A 16,193-nucleotide genomic window follows, 5' to 3' on the forward strand; every position below is an offset into this window, starting at 1 on the left:
AAGCTCCTCAACTACCTGCCAAATTAAAATTACTTAACAGATTTATAATTAACAACTATTGCTTGTCATAATATAGCTCAAGTTTTGCAATTCTGCTATCTAAGCCCCTAATTGAGTTGGTATTTCATTGCGAACCATTGTCCTGCTAATTATAAGGATTTCTTAAAGTACTCAATGTATTCTCTTTACGTTTGAGTTTATGATGATTTTTCTTTGCTTCACTCATAATATATATCTTCACAGATAAAGGGTTGGACCTTATATGTCCAACTAAGTCCATTTTCACATAAAATAGCACAGGTGTCCAGCTTCCCAACTACCCCTGAATTGACTCCTGATAGATGGTACAGAAATCAACAGCCCACCAATCATAAGGGTTATTTTGGCACATGCGAGCAGTCAGAGTGAGCAGCTTGATTTTTAGAAATACTTTTAATATGATGTGAAGGAAGGGGGTGGTTACTACCTTTGGAGAGATATGCTCTTCACACATCACGGACACACTCCAGCAATGCTATGCCTCCCTTCCTTTCGATCTACCTATTCTCCAAAACCTACAGTTACCCTCCACACCCCGATCTAAGTTGGTCAAACTTGCCCTGCCAAATAACTCCAAAGGAGCAGGTTGCACAGCTACTTTCCTTGTGGGTGTGCTTGAAGTACCTAGCTGCTTGTCATCTCCAGAAGATGTGATTTCCTTCCTGCCAAAAGGCTGATGCCCTGGTTAAAGTTGCCCACAGTATGTAATTGCTGCCAGGCAAACTTTGTCTCATTACAAATAACTTTTTTACTTGGGGGTGAATAAGCAGTCTTATCATTTTTACCCCAAAGAGTCTCTCGAGATAAATACTGTCGACACATTGCTCAGATAAAACAGTAATAAGTTGGACATTTGGTATACTATGGTGCAGGCTAGATGGATTAGCTTGCCTTTTATTGTCCACTAATTTTCATGTTAATGAGTTTGTAATTCAGCACCATTAATGTAATATGTAAGTCATTCAGTTTTCCTTTGTATGATTAATATTTTTATATTGCATTACATTTCATTTGCCAGTGTTCTTCCCATTGATATAATTTTACAGAATCATAGAATTCCTACAGTGGGGAAACAGGCCATTTGGCCCAACAAGTCCACACTGATCCTCCAAAGAGTAACCCACCCAGACCCATTTCCCCTACCCTATTACTCTACATTTACCCTTGACTAATGCACCTAACCCACACAACCCTGAACACCATGGGCAACTTAGCACTGGCAATTCACCTAACCTGCACATCTTTGGATTGTGGGTGGAAACTAGAGCACCCGGAGGAAATCCACGCAGTAACGGGGAGAATGTGTAAACTCCACACAGACAGTTGCCCAAGACTGGAATCGAACCTGGGTCCCTGGTTGTGAGGCAGAAGTGCTAACTACTGAGGCACCGTGCCACCCATTTTGTCGAACTCATTCTATAATTTTTCTGCAGCATCTTCAGATTCCATTTCCTTTTACTGTTGACATCATCTCCAAATTGACTCCAAGCCATTCATTCTTACCTTTCCTGAGTCTTTTTCAACACTCTGCAGACAATACCACCTACAATAGAGATTTCTTTATCATGAGTCCCTGCAGTCAATCAACAACTTTTGACTTAATTGTCACTTAGTTAGTGATTTTCCTTGGGATATCCTTTCATAGATATCTTGTTATTAGGATTTAAAGTAGTTGGAGTATTTGCTATTTTGCAAACAACCTGAATTTCAAGCCTGCCTGCTCTGAACTATAAATAATTTCTTATCATTTATAATTATGTCAAGCTGAAATTAAGAACCTTATATTATTGTACCTGCTCTGGAAAATTCATGTAGCGAACTGCACAAACATGAAAATAAATTTAAAACTTTTTTTTAAAAAAGAAATTATGTGCAAAACCCTGTCAGGGGTGTAGGTGTGTCAAGGAAGATGATGGAGTACCATCATTGAAAACATACAGCCTGACATTGAGAGCTGTGTTTTAAACATATAGCCCAAATTGGCGACTGACTGTGTGGAGTTTGCACGTTCTCCCCGTGTCTGCGTGGGTTTCCTCCGGGGGCTCCGGTTTCCTCCCACAGTCACAAAGATGTGCAAGTCAGGTGAATTGGCCATGCTAAATTGCCCGTAGTGTTAGGTAAAGGGGTAAATGTAAGGGTATGGGTGGGTTGCGGGTCGGTGTGGACTTGTTGGGCCGAAGGGCCTGTTTCCACACTGTAAGTAATCTAATCTAATCTAATAACATTTTTTAATATATAGACTAAAAAGTAGGAAACTTTTTTATTGAAAGCAGTTTCCATTGAACTTAAGGCTGCTCTTCAAGCACTTTGGAGTAAGTGAGCTTCAAACTCTCTGATGCTTTATTTTATTCTGCAAATTAATCACTATAAATCCTGATAGCAATGGAAAAAAGTACACGTCAGCTTTACCATGTATACACAAAACATCAGCCATGATCTGTGTCATTAATAAAATTTAGATTTAGTTCCTACTGCAGTTTTGTAAGGAAACTGCTGTCAAAGTATACCCTGAGGATAAACTTAGAAATATTAAAAACATTCTTAAAGCATTGATCAGTAGAGTTGAGTGATTCAGTCACAGTTATAGTGATATAACTGACTAGAATGAGAGTTAGGGTCCATTTCATAGACATTAATTTACAATAAGAAACTCAAACTGATTTAGAGGCTGATGCCATGTCAAATTGCTAGAGTTATACAAGATGCTGACTAACTAGAGGTAAGAAAACTGAACAATTCTTAACGTACCCTCACAACTATCTCGCGAAGCAATTTTCACAATACTACAGCATGCCAAATGGCATAGCAACACAGGACATAGGAGAACTAGTCATTTCAAATCAGCTCCGTCATTCAATAAAACAATGGCTGATCTGTTCATAATTTCAGCTTTACTTTTCTGCCTGCATCCATAACACTTGATTCTTTTGTCAACCAAAACTCTATTTGACTTATCCTTGAATTAATTCATAGACCCAGCCTCTACTACTTTCTGGGGAGAGAATTCCACACTCCAGTCTCTGTCTGGGACAGGAAAAACCCTCCTCATCTCTGTCTTAAAAGGGAGATCTCCTATTCTTAAACAATGTCCCTCAGTTTTAGACTCCCCTCCCAACAGATGAAACAATCTCCCAGATCCACCCATTATTCTTAAATAAAAACAAAAACAAAGTATAGCGGATGCTGGAGATCTGAAATAAAAACTGAAAGTACTGGAGAAACTGAGCATATGTGCCAGCATCTGTGGATACAGAAACAGAGTTATAATTTTGAGTCCAGAATGACTCTTTTTTGGAAGTGAAAGGGATTAGAAAATGGTGATTTTCAAGCTCTCATCCACCCTCTTCAGTTGGGTAGAAGATACAAGAAATTTGAAAACACTTATCAACAGGTTCAAGAACAGCTTTTTCCCATCAGACTTTTGAATGGACCTCTCATATTCTAAAGTTGACCTTTCTCTGCACCTTCTTTATTTATAACACTATGTTCTGCATTCTGTTCTAGTACTCTAATGTACTTATGTAGTTACAAGTTGCCTGGCTAGCATGGAAAACAATGCTTTTCACTGTATATTGGTATACATAACAATAATAAAGCAAATTAAATCTTCCTACCAAGTGCATAACCTCACACTTTCCCACATTGCATCCCATCTGCCACTTATTTCCCCCTCTTATAGCCTGGCAAAGTCCTTCTGCAGCTTTCCTGTTACCTCAACACTACTTGTCCCTCCACTTACCTTTGTGTCATCTGCAAACATAGCAACAATGCCCTCAGTTCCTTCATCCAGATCATTAATGCATAATGTGAATAGTTACAGTCCCAGCATAGATCCATGGGGAGCTTCACTAGATTCCAGCTGCCATCCTGAAAAGGACCCTTTTATCTGCCTTCTGTCACTTAGCTAATCTTCTATCCATTGCCACTACTTGTCCCTAACAGCATGGGTTCTTGTCTTATTAAGCAGGCTTTTGTCAAAGGCCTTCTGGAAATCCAAATAAATCATGTCCACTGGCTCTCTTTTGTCTAATTCTCATCACCTCCTCAAAGAATTCTAACAGATTTGTCAGGCACGGCCTTCCCTTGATGAAGCCATACTGACTCAGCTCTATTTGACCGTACACTTATGGGCACTCTGCAATCTCATCCATAATAATGGACTTGCAAATCTTTCTAGCCACCAAGGTCAGGCTGATCAGCCTATAGTTTGTTGTCTCCTGCCACCCTCCCTTCAGTGTCTGGAATTAATTATTCACAAAATCTGGGACTGATAATTCAAAAGACTTGTTAGGAACTATTGGAGTAACTATTAAGGGTCTTCAAAGGTTTTAATTTGATTATGTTGTGAATACAATGGTAGAAAGGCTGATTAGTTCAGCTGTCTGTCTCCGTGGCATTATAATAATGATAAAGTCAGACTACTCGAGTTGAGTTGAGTTGAGTTGAGCTAAGTTGAGTTTCTTGTCACGTGTACCAAGGCACAGTGGAAAGCTTTGTCTTGTGAGCAATACAGGCAGATCACAAAGTAGCATAGATAGTAAATAATAGATAAACAGCGGCAAAAGCAAAAACACAGGTACAGGCGAATGTTAAGGGTTTGTGAGTCCATTCAGTATTCTAACTACAGTAAGGTATAAACCATTTTGAAACCAGCTGGTGCGTGTATTCAGGCTTCTGTACCTTCTCCCCGATGATAGAGGTTGTAGAAAAACATTGCTGGGTTGGGATGAATCTTTGAGAATGCTAGCAGTCTTTCCTTGACAGTGGGCCTGGTAGATGGATTCTATAGATGGGAGGTTGGCCTTTGTGATTGTCCGGGCCGAGTTCACCACTCTCTGTAACTGTCTCCAATCTTGAATGATACAGTTGCCATATCCAGACAGAATGCTCTCAATGGTGCAACTATAAAGGTTGGCAAGGGTATTTGCCGTCATGCCAAATTTCCTCAGCTGCCTGAGGAAGAAGAGACGTTGTTGGGCCTTTATAACCAGTGCTTCCACATGAAGGGTCCAAGAAAGCTTGTTGTGGATGACCACTCCCAGGAGCTTGACACTCTCCACTCATTCCCCCACTGTGCTGTTAATGTATAGGCAATGATAGGTGCATTATTTTGTAAAGAGACAAGCAACTTTGATATATCTTGTGTGAGAACAGTTCCTTGGATTTTATGCTTGGTAAGGATAGCTTAGATAAAAGCTCATCACTTCAAAATGTTCCAAACAACCTTATAGTCAATGAAGTACTTTTGAAGAGTTGTCACAGTTGTAACTTAGAAGACATGGCAGTCAATTTGCTCACAGTAAGGACTCGCAAACAGTGGTGAGACAGTTGCCTTTATTTAGTTAATGAGTATAGAATAAATATTGTCCAGAATGCCATAGCAAATTCTCCCCTTTGACAGGATAACAAAGAGACCCACTTTAAAAATGTTTAGGAACAAGCAAAGAATTTTGGCCCAAAATTTCATCGTGGTTCAAATAGAATTCCGTATTATTAGAAATGCAGTTAGATAACTGGTGTTGATCGTCTGAAGCCATTATTATGAGTGCCACTTTCTGTTCCCATGAGTGGCATGGGCAATTCTGAGAAAGGAAAAAAAAGATTCTCAATGTTAAGAAAAAAGTCAGATCTTCCTCTTCAGATTTAAACTGACAATTCTGGATCTTATTAATGACTTGCAACTATCTTATTTCCATACATTTCCATCTCATTACTCATCCAAATCACCACATCTCCATGCAGCTCACAATTCATTTCTACTTCCATGAGAAATTAAGACAGGGTCAATTCCTATTAAGTCAGAGCAGTTATGATGGTAGCAGCTCAATACTAGCTTCTCTGAGCCATTAGACAATTCAACCTTCACCTCCATTTTCCTACATGCTCTATGGACACTGACTTCATTCATGGAAGTGGCCAAAACTAGCAGCCTCACCATCATCAAAATAACAGCCTCAACATCATCAAACTAGCAGCCTCACCATCATCAAACTAGCAGCCTCACCATCATCAAACTAGCAGCCTTACCATCATCAAAATAACAGCCTCAACATCATCAAACTAGCAGCCTCACCATCATCAAACTAGCAGCCTCACCATCATCAAACTAGCAGCCTTACCATCATCATGACTGTTTTTGAATCAATTCATTTGTCACTTTAGGACTTCATCTTGGACTTTATCTGATGTGCATGTTTAAACCAGCTTGCTTTGCAGGAACACATACGCATCTATGCATCTGCACAGAATGCATCTGATGGTTCTCAGCTTAGTTTCTTGGTGCTAACTCACTTAACATCTCACTGACAAACAATGCTTTTTAGCACAGAAGGAGAAGCAGGTAGCTTGTCACAGTTTCAAGTATTAGACATTCTAGGAATTGGACATGTCTCTGTCTGGTATCAATCTATATCAATGTCACACTTACAGCATGTGCCAGCAGTTAAGCAGTAAACATGGGAGTCGGTTTAGCTCAGTTGGCTAAATGGTTGGTTTCTGAATCAGAATGATGCCAACAGCATGAGTTCAAATCCCACATACAGCTGAGGTTATTATGAAAGACTCTCCTTCTCAACCTCTCCTCTTGCCTGAAGTGTCGTGGACCTCAGGTTAAATCATCACTGATTCTCTCTTTCTAATGAGAGTGCAGCCCTATGGTTTGGTAAGATAATGGAAACTTGACCTTGCAGTAAACATACTTCACGTCCTTCAACCAGCTTTGGGGAGGTTGGTGCATAGTGGTAGTGTCACTGGACTAGTAATCCTGAACCCCAAGCTAATGTTCTGTGGACATTGGTTCAAATCTCAATATGGCAGATGGTGAGGGTAATGGACATCAATAAAAGTCCAGAATTTTAAAATAAGTCCAATAGTTATCAATTCTCATTTAGAAAAACACTTGGTTCACTAATGCTTTTTAGAGAAGGAAATCTGCTGTCCTTACCCAGTCTGGCCTACATATGGCTCCAGACTCTCAGTAATGTGGCTGACTCTTAACTGCCCTCCAAGTAGTTTTGGACCTCCCCACCCCCAAACTCCCCACCACCCCAGAATAACATACCTTGGCTATTCACCCTATCCATGTCCCTCATGATTTTATGAACCTCAACAATATTTGCCCATAGCCTCCGATACTCCAGAGAAAAAAAGCCCCAGCCTATTTAGCTTATCCTTATTACTCAAACCCTCCAGTCCCAAAAACATCCTTGTAAATCTTGTCTGCACTCTCTTAAGTTTAGCAACATCCATCCTTTAACAAGATGACCAGACTTGTACACAGTATTCCAAAAGTGACGTCACCAATGTCCTATACAGCTGCAACATGACATCCCAACTCTTATATTCAATGTTCGAACTGATGAAGGGAAGCATGCCAAATGCCTCCTTTACAACATTATCTCCTTGCGACTTCCCTTTCAAGGAACTTGCACCCCTACATCTCTTTGTTCGGCAATAATCCCGAGGGCCTGAATATTAACTGCATAAGTCCTGCCCTGGTTTGCCTTACCTCACATTTATCTAAATTAAACTCCATCTGCCACTCAGATGATTGCATTTACATTTGCGGAGCCCAGACAATCGTTAACTTCTCAGTACCACTGTTCATTGCATTTCACCGAGGGCACAGTTCTCTCTTGGATCAATTTTCTGTCAACTTTAATGACTTTCCTTTGAAATGAATTGTATAATTATTCTACAATATAATACTTTTCAAATAAAGAAAAAATAAAGTTGTCTTGCCTCCCACTCATTCCTAATGTTTTCATTTTTAACTTGTGTCTCTGGATAATCCTTTGACACCATGGATTATCCAGCCCCTTAATGCGTTGGAAATTTCGGTTGGCTTACCTCAAAATTCTTTTTCCCAATGAGTAAACAAATTATTTATTTAAATTCTTCTTCCAATTTAAGTTCCTGAAATCCGGAGTCATTTTTGTTCTTGGCTTTCTCAAGCCCAAGGTATTCCTTAGAAGCCAAACTGCTGCTTTCTCTGTGAAATTCTTGTTAATATAATGTTGCACTCATTGTCAAAGTCTACCCTCAGGACACAACCAGCAATACCTGAGACTATAATTAGCCCTAAAGAAAATCTCTTAATTTGCAAAGAATGTTTGCACCAACTTGTAATAAAGGTGAGATTTAATTTAATCTCAGGCTTTCTCATTGTTCTGTGGTTATGAAATCATGAGATTCACAGACAGTAAGTGATGTAAACTTATCATTAGAAAAAGATACTCATAATCCCATGTTAGGTTAGGAATGTGTGACCTCGTTTGATGCGAAGAATCATCATTGATAAGCATAGGCCTACATTTTCTTCCAACATCATACCATAACAACAGGATAGTTGAAGACATTACAAGTAAACAGAGCAAAAAGAATATTTTCTTCACTTTTGACAAGCAAACAGCAGAGCATCATGATGAGCTCAGTTGAGACCTCAGGATTAGCCTGGGGCACTGAGTGATAACAATCTGTTAGAACCAACAATAGAGAAAAATCCATATTTCTGTGAAGATTGGAGCATCAAGAAGGATAAAGAAAGGAGAATCTAATGCTTCAAAATGTGGGGTTTAAGAAGTGTCTGAAGGTAAGCTGGTAGGAGAAAAGCACTAATAAAGAGATACCAATTGAGACTGGAACAGGAGAACTCTTAACAGAAGAAGTTGAATGAAGTTCTTCAGACACGATATCCATGCTGCAGGGTTAGAGCTTAATCATCACAGAAGGGATTAATAGGAAAGGAGCAAGAGGCTGACAGCGAAGGAAGCATCTGAACAACATATAAAATTTGCTTCAACAGAAGTCCATAATCAAGATCATCCAAGGTTACCTTCTGGCAAATTTGGAAGACTGTGGTCACCTACAGCCCTTGTCATGGCACTTAGACAACAACAACCTCTGATTAGTCTCTTCAGTTTATCCAAAGAGCTGCTGGAATGTTCTTGCATAAGTACGTTATGTACTCACTGATACATTTCACAATTGTACACTTCTGAAATCTATCAGTTTGAAACTGTTGATTCTCTTTTCTTTATCCTTCCCAATGCTCCATACTTCACAACAATGTGGATTTTTTTCTGTTGTGGGTCCTAGAAGTCCTTATCAGTGGGCTAATTCTGAGGCCTCAATCTAATGAGGTGCATCTGATACCCCACTGTTTGTTTGTTAAAAGTACTGCTTCATGTGTACACTGGTATATTGTACAGATACTCATGGATAATGCAACACTGCTTCATTTATCCATTTGCATGATGCTTTCCTCAAAGTCAGCATAATTTTAGCAAAGTTAAAAATCACAAAACACCAGGTTATAGTCCAACAGGTTTACTTAGAAGCACTAGCTTTCGGAGCGACGCTCCTTCATCAGGTGGTTGATGCCCGATGAAGGAGCAGTGCTCCGAAAGCCAGTGCTTCTAAATAAACCTGTTGGACTATAACCTGGTGTTGTGCGATTTTTAACTATGTCCAACACTGGCACCTCCAAGCCATAACTTTAGCAAGTAATGACCCAACTCCACTCTCTAATCCTGTCCCCAGACCCAGATTATAAGCAATTTCATGCCAGCAATAGAGGGGAAATTGGAAGTTTGTTGCTGAGATGATGATCACAGGTTCTATTCCTATTCTCACATCATGTCCTGTACAGACCAAGCTGCATAGATGAGCGGTGTTGACACCTGCTATGTGACCCTTTTAATTGCCTGAATTTTGAAAGTCTTAGTCAATATTCTTCACTGAATTGTCTTATTTAATATCTTTCCTTCAATCAATATCAGAAAAACAGATATGTAGGCATTACCATGCTGATAGTCGAGGGACTTTGCTGTATACACATTTATTACTGCATTTCCTACATCACAACAGTGCCTACACTTCAGGGTAATACTTTATTGACTGTGAAATGCCTTCAAATATCTTCAGATTGGAGAAGTGCTAAGGAAATGTAATTCTTGAATTTTAATTGAACACTTCTCATTTCAGTCTGTTCACATTAGAAATGTTCCTGATATTGGTTAAATGCTCACTCAATCTGCAGTATAGATAACAGATTAAAAGATATTGTTCCATCTACCTAATGCAGAGCACCACAGGTTTGTAACCTGCACAAGCAATCATGAATGCTATGTGCCCTCAGGGTGGTTTTGCTCTCCCTTCGCTAAACAACATCACCTGATTACGTGACTTCAAGACAAAAATATGTTTTACAATCATATTGCTCACACTTTCCCCACCTCCTTTTCTTATGTCATCCAGAAAAATTAGAGAGGATTGCTGTGGTTTCAAGGAGCTTTGTGAGAAGTCTCAGTCACGATCTGTCCGTACAATAAAGAAAAAAATTCCAAAAGGATGTCATCATTTCCTCTGTAGGTCTCAATGCCAATCATGCAGTTTAGCATCAGTCCTGGGTCAATAGTAGCAGTCTCATCTCTGAATCAGAAAGCTGTAGTTTCAAGTCCATTTAAGGAACATATATCATATGTTGAAAGATTATTAGAGATGCTGTTTTTAGGTGAGATGTTTAATGCCTGCCCTTTGAGATGAATTCAAATATCCCATGGCAATAATTCAAAGAAAAGGAGGGAAGTTTTTTCCAGCGTGCTGGCCAATATTTATACCATTCTATACCTAGCTGTCATTACTAAGATCCAGAACTGCAACCTAAGATCTCATCCAAAGGCTATATCAGGGATACTAAACATTATCCATTTACTAAATCTATCTCCAGGCAATTCTTATGAAAGAAAATGTAATATATAAGTAAATCCACTACACCCTGCAAGTATTTTTTTATGTTGCAGTCCTCTATTATGACTTTTTAATATTTTGTGGAGTTGTAAAATGGTGTAAAGTACTGTAATATTAAATTATATATACATGATAAAAATGTAAGTCATAATTCTCAAAAAAGGTCAAGAAATACTCACAGGTAATAGGAGACTCTATTTTGTTTCTCAGAAATATCTCAAGGCATAATCAAATTCTTTTCTCATAATTTGTATAATCATGTTTATAGGTCTATTTTAACTTGTGTATTATCTCCAGCTAATAGATTCTTAAGGACGTTAGGAATATGCAATTTATTCCTCTGAGGTTTGGTCATTCAATTCAATTATCAATGGTGTATTAAATGGTAGAGCCCTGAGGAGTGGTGTCAAACAGAGAGATAGGGTGCAGATACATTGGTCCTTGAAAATGGCGTCACAGGTAGACAGGGTGATGAAAAAGACATTTGGCAAACTTGCCTTCATAGGTGCAGAGCATTGAGTCCAGAAGATGGTACATCATCTTCTGGCTGTACAAGACATTGGTCTGGCCACATTTGGGGTACTGTATATAGTTCTGGTCACCCTGCTATAGGAAGGATGCTGTTAAACTGGAAAGGGTGCTAATAAGATTTATAAAGATGTCATCAAGACAGGAAGATTTGAGTTATAAAGAGAGGCAGGATTAGCTGGGAGTTTTTTGCCTGGAGCATAGGAGGCTGAGGGGTGACCTTATAGAGTCATAGAGTCCTACAGCACAGAGACAGATCCTTTGGCCCAAACTAGTCCATGCTGACCAAAACGCTAGCCCCATTTCCCAATTCATGTATTTGTCTAAATGCCTTTTAAAAGTTGCTAATGTACCCTCCTCAACAACTTCCACTGGCAGCTCATTCCATATGCGTACACCTATGTGTAAAAAAGTTGCCCCTCAGGTTCCCTTTTATTCTTTCCTCTCTAACCTTAAACTGATGTTCTCTAGTCCTCGATTCCCCAACCCTGGGAAAAAGACAGAGTGCATTCACCCTATCCATGATCTTATGTATCTCTCTAATGTCCCCCTGCTCCATCTCTTACTCTCTAAAGAAAAAAGTTCTAGCGATGAGGCATTCTGCCAAATGACTTTGACAGTCTGCCCAGGGAACTGCTCAACAGGATCCACCCTCGCCTTTTCCCAAAGGGCCTCAAGGACTTTAAGTACTGACCACTTCCTGATGGACTTGTGGTCAAAGGTGCTTTCTTCACAAATTTCCCAATGAAGGACAGGTGATATGGAATGGTCCAACTACTTGGAGCGTTCCGCGGCAGCGAGGCCAGGCCCATCCTTCACAACACCAAGGACAGATAGAACCTCAGTACATACTGACACTAGGTGTTTGCGTACTGGGGATCCAGACACAGTTTGATGAAGCCACACACAAAGGTGACCATCAGGGTGAGGTTGGCATTGGGTGTGTTTTTTCCTCCATTGCCCAGATCTTTGTACATAGTGTCCCTTCGGACCCAGTGCATCTTTGATCTCCACATAAAGAGGAAGATGGCCCGGGTGACTGTGGCAGCACAGGTTCTGGGAATAGGCCAGACCTGTGCCACATATAGCAGCACTAAAAGTACCTCACACCTGATGACCAGATTTTTACCTGCGATGGAGAGTAATCGTTGCTCCAATCTGCCCAGTGTCTGCCTAACTTTACTGATACGCTCCTCCCAAGACTTGGCGCATGCCCCAGCCCTTCCAAACCAAATACCCAGTACCTTCAGGTGGTCTATCCTGACAGTGAAGGGAATAGAGGATTGGTCAGCCCAGTTCCCAAAGAACATGGACTTACTCTTGCCTTGATTTACCTTGGCCCGAGGCCTATTCAAACTGATCGCAAATGCACATGAGTCTGTGCATAAACAGTGGATCCAAGCAGAAAATGGTGACGTCATCCATGTACAGGGAGGACTTAACCTATAGGCCCCACAGCCAGGAATAGTCACCTCTCTCAGGCTCGCATCCTTCCTGATGGACTCAGCAAATGGCTCTATACAGCACACAAACAAGGCAGAGGGCTGCCCTGTCTGACTCCCGATCTGACTGGGAAGCTGTCTGATTCCCACCCATTGATTGAGACTGCACTGACAATGCTGGTGTAGAGCAGTCGGATCCAATTGCAGATTCCCTCCCCAAAGCCCACTTTGGAGAGAACATCTCTCATGTATGTGTGCGATATCCTGTCAAAGCTTTCTCCTGGTCCAGGCTGATGAGGCAGGTGTCCACCCTCCCCGTCCTGTATGTGGGTGATCATATCCCTGAGGAGTGCAAGACTCTCTGTGATCTTCCTGCCCGGTACAGTACAGGTTTGGTCAGGGTGAATCACCAATCCCAGAGCAGGCCTGACCTGGTTGGCGATGACCTTTGACAGGGTTTTGTAATTTACATTTAACAGTGAGATTGGTCACCAATTTCTAATTTTGCTCCCTCTTCCCTTTCTCCTTGTAGATGAGGGTGATGATACCTTTCCTCATGGATCCGCTCATAATACCTGCCAGAAGCATACTGACATACACCTCCACAGGTCCTGGCCAATCAAGTCCCAAACAGCAGAACAGAGCTAGACCGGTAAGCCGTCATTTCTGGGAGTTTTTTTTTTGAAGGACCCTATAAATTCCTCTGGCTACTCTTTCCATTTTTGAGGGCCATGGTCAGCTCATCCAGAGACAGCGGCTGGTCCAGCCTCTCCAGTGTTCTGCCGTCTAAGACCTCCGTGATAGAGGACATGAACGACTGGAAGGTCGCGCTGTCAGTTGGCTTTGAGTCATACAGACTGGCATAGAAGGATTTGCTGATCCTCATGATGTCAGCCTGAGATGACATTATCAAGCCATCTTTTTCCTTCAGGCTGCTGAGTACAGAGCTCTCTTTGTTCACCTTTGGAAGAGAAAACATGAGCACGTCTCATTCTGCTCTACAGAGCAGACCCTGGACCAAAAGATTATCTTGGAGCCCTCCAAGGCAAACAGCAAGGCTTGCTGGCCCTTCACCTCCTGGAAGTCCTCCTTAGTGGAGGAAAATAGAACTTAAACACTACAGTGTTTGGGCATTAAGAACTGATGCAAATCTTCATACTAACAACCAATCCCTGTTGTTCAACTTTTACTCAGGGGGTTTATTGCTGAGGTCCTCTTTGGTAGTGGTGACTGCGCTGATACAAATCTTCACCCTGACAGCCAATTCGTGTTGTCACAGTTTATAAAATCATGGTTAAAAATCACACAACACCAGATTATAGTCCAACAGGTTTAATTGGAAGCACACGAACTTTCGGAGCGACGCTCCTTCATCAGGTGGTAGTGGAGGGCTCAATCCTAACACACAGAATGTATAGCAAAAATTTACAGTGTGATGTAACTGAAATTATACATTAAAAAATTGATTGTCTGTTAAGCCTTTTATCAGTTGAATATAGTGATAGCTTCACTGCTTTCATGTGTAAATCACTTTTTTTTTAAAAGTTGCATTCTCGGGTTAGCTGTTAACAATGGTGATAGCCAGTTGGACTATAACCTGGTGTTGTGTGATTTTTAACTTTGTACACCCCAGTCCAACACCGGCACCTCCAAATTATAAAATCATGATCAGCATAAATAAGATCTTTTCTGCTGGATAGGAGAGTTAAAAACTAGGGCACTGGTTTAAGGCTAGAGGGCAAAGATATAACGGGACCTGAGGGGCAACTTTTTCACACAGAAGGTGGTGAATATATGGAACGAGCAGCCAGAGGAATTTATAGAGTCGAGTACAATTACAACATTTACAAGACATTTGGACAGGCACATGGATAGGAAAGGCTTAGAGGGATATAGGCCTAAAGTAGGAAAATGGGAATAGTTTAGTTTGGAAAGCCAGGTCGGCACGGATGAATTGGGCTGAAGGGTCTGTTTCCATGCTGTATAACTCTATGACTATTTAACAACAACATGCATTTGCATAGAAATTGTGCACATTAAAATTTCAAAGAGTGTTATGCTGGAAAAGCACAGCCAGTTAGGCAGCATCTGAGAAGCAGGACATTTGGCATTTCGAGCATAAGCTCTTCAGCAAGAATGAGGGCGGTAGCCTAAGAGGCTGAGAGATAAATGGGAAGGTGTGGGAAGGTAGCAGGGAATGCGATAGGTAGATGAAGGGGGGAGGAGGGGTTGGTGAAGGTGATAGGTTGGAGAGGAGGGTGGAGTGAATAGGTGGGAAGGAAGTTGGACAGGTAGGACAGTCCAAGAGGCCGGTACTGAGTTGGAAGTTTGGATCCAGGATAAGGTGGGGGGGAAGGGAAATGGGGAAACTGGTGAAATCTATGTTGATCCCATGTGGTTAGAGGGTCCCACGGTGGAAAATGAGACATTCTTCCTCCAGGTGTCGGGTGGCTAGAGTTTGGCAGTGGAGGCAGCCCAGGACTTGCATGTCCTTGGTGGAGTGGGTGGGGCAGTTAAAATGTTCGGCCACAGACCTGTCCATCACGACCCTCTTGAACTGTCCAACCTGTCCATCTTCCTTCCCACCTATCCGCTCCACCCTCATGTAGGTATAAGAGGTGTTTGAGGCCTCGTGAATGGCTGTGCTCCTCACTGGCTAGATTGAGAATGCTCTCCTTATAGCAAGCGTGAAGGGTGATGTCTGCCAATATTGTCACTTTGCAAAATAAATGGACCAAAGGTGGTTATTAGACTCTTAATTCCAGATTTTTATTGAATTCAAATTCCCTCATCTGCCATAACAAATTATTTGTCATTTAACCTTATTGAGTTTCAGGGCGATAATTTAACATACTCTACACCTATAACTCATGACCAGTTTGCACATCAGTTTGTGGATTGTACATGTTCTGTGGATGAATTATCATTTCTCATGGTATCAAGTAATCTGGCCAGATTAGGATCAGTTTTTCTTTTCACTTTGTTCTTTGACTAACTAGTAATTATTGTTATTTCTCTGGAGACATAGAGTAGATAGTGTCAGAATAAAAATAAACACAACTTCCTTCTTCCACAATTGCAATGGAAGAGTTCATCTGGCAAGGAAATAGTGTGGAAGACAAGAGATTGCAAGTCCATCAATGTATGGAATACAAATTAGCTGATCATTGCACCTGTCAACCACCTTCTCAAAACCAAGTGGGGCGGCACAGTGGCTGGGATGGCACAGTGGCTCAGTAGTTAGCACTGCTGCCTCACAGCACCAGAGACCCCGATTCAATTCCAAGCTTGAGTGACTGTGTGGAGTTTACACATTCTCCCCGTGTCTGCGTGGGTTTCCTCTGGGTGCTCCAGTTTCCTCCCACAATCCAAAGATGTGCAGGTCAGGTGAATTGGCCATGCTAAATTGCCCATAGTGTTAGGTGTATTAGGCAG

The 16,193-nt window shown here is 41.1% G+C and overlaps 1 protein-coding gene and 1 long non-coding RNA gene across 7 annotated transcripts in view; one reads left to right on the forward strand and one right to left on the reverse strand.

The window, feature by feature from the left end:
* rmdn2 (regulator of microtubule dynamics 2) overlaps nucleotides 1-16,193 on the forward strand; it is a 415,905-nt gene that overhangs the window by 394,851 nt on the left and 4,861 nt on the right. For all 4 annotated transcript variants that reach the window (XR_015754552.1, XR_015754541.1, XR_015754546.1 and 1 more), the window contains one exon: nucleotides 13,291-13,410. The gene's annotated coding sequence lies outside the window, so the exon portion shown is untranslated. The remainder of the gene's footprint in view (nucleotides 1-13,290; nucleotides 13,411-16,193) is intronic.
* The window catches only part of LOC122548482 (uncharacterized), an 88,693-nt gene that overhangs the window by 31,983 nt on the left and 40,517 nt on the right, over nucleotides 1-16,193 (reverse strand). For 2 of the 3 annotated variants that reach the window (XR_015754557.1, XR_015754558.1), the window contains one exon: nucleotides 5,401-5,621. The exons of the other annotated variant lie outside the window; for it this stretch is intronic. This is a non-coding gene — a long non-coding RNA (uncharacterized LOC122548482). Of the gene's footprint in view, nucleotides 1-5,400; nucleotides 5,622-16,193 lie in introns of those variants that run through there. 3 annotated transcript variants of the gene reach the window in all.

Source organism: Chiloscyllium plagiosum, unplaced genomic scaffold (assembly GCF_037043375.1).
Source record: "Chiloscyllium plagiosum isolate Xiang-an unplaced genomic scaffold, Cpla_swu_hap1 HiC_scaffold_3, whole genome shotgun sequence".
Lineage (NCBI taxonomy): Eukaryota > Metazoa > Chordata > Chondrichthyes > Orectolobiformes > Hemiscylliidae > Chiloscyllium > Chiloscyllium plagiosum.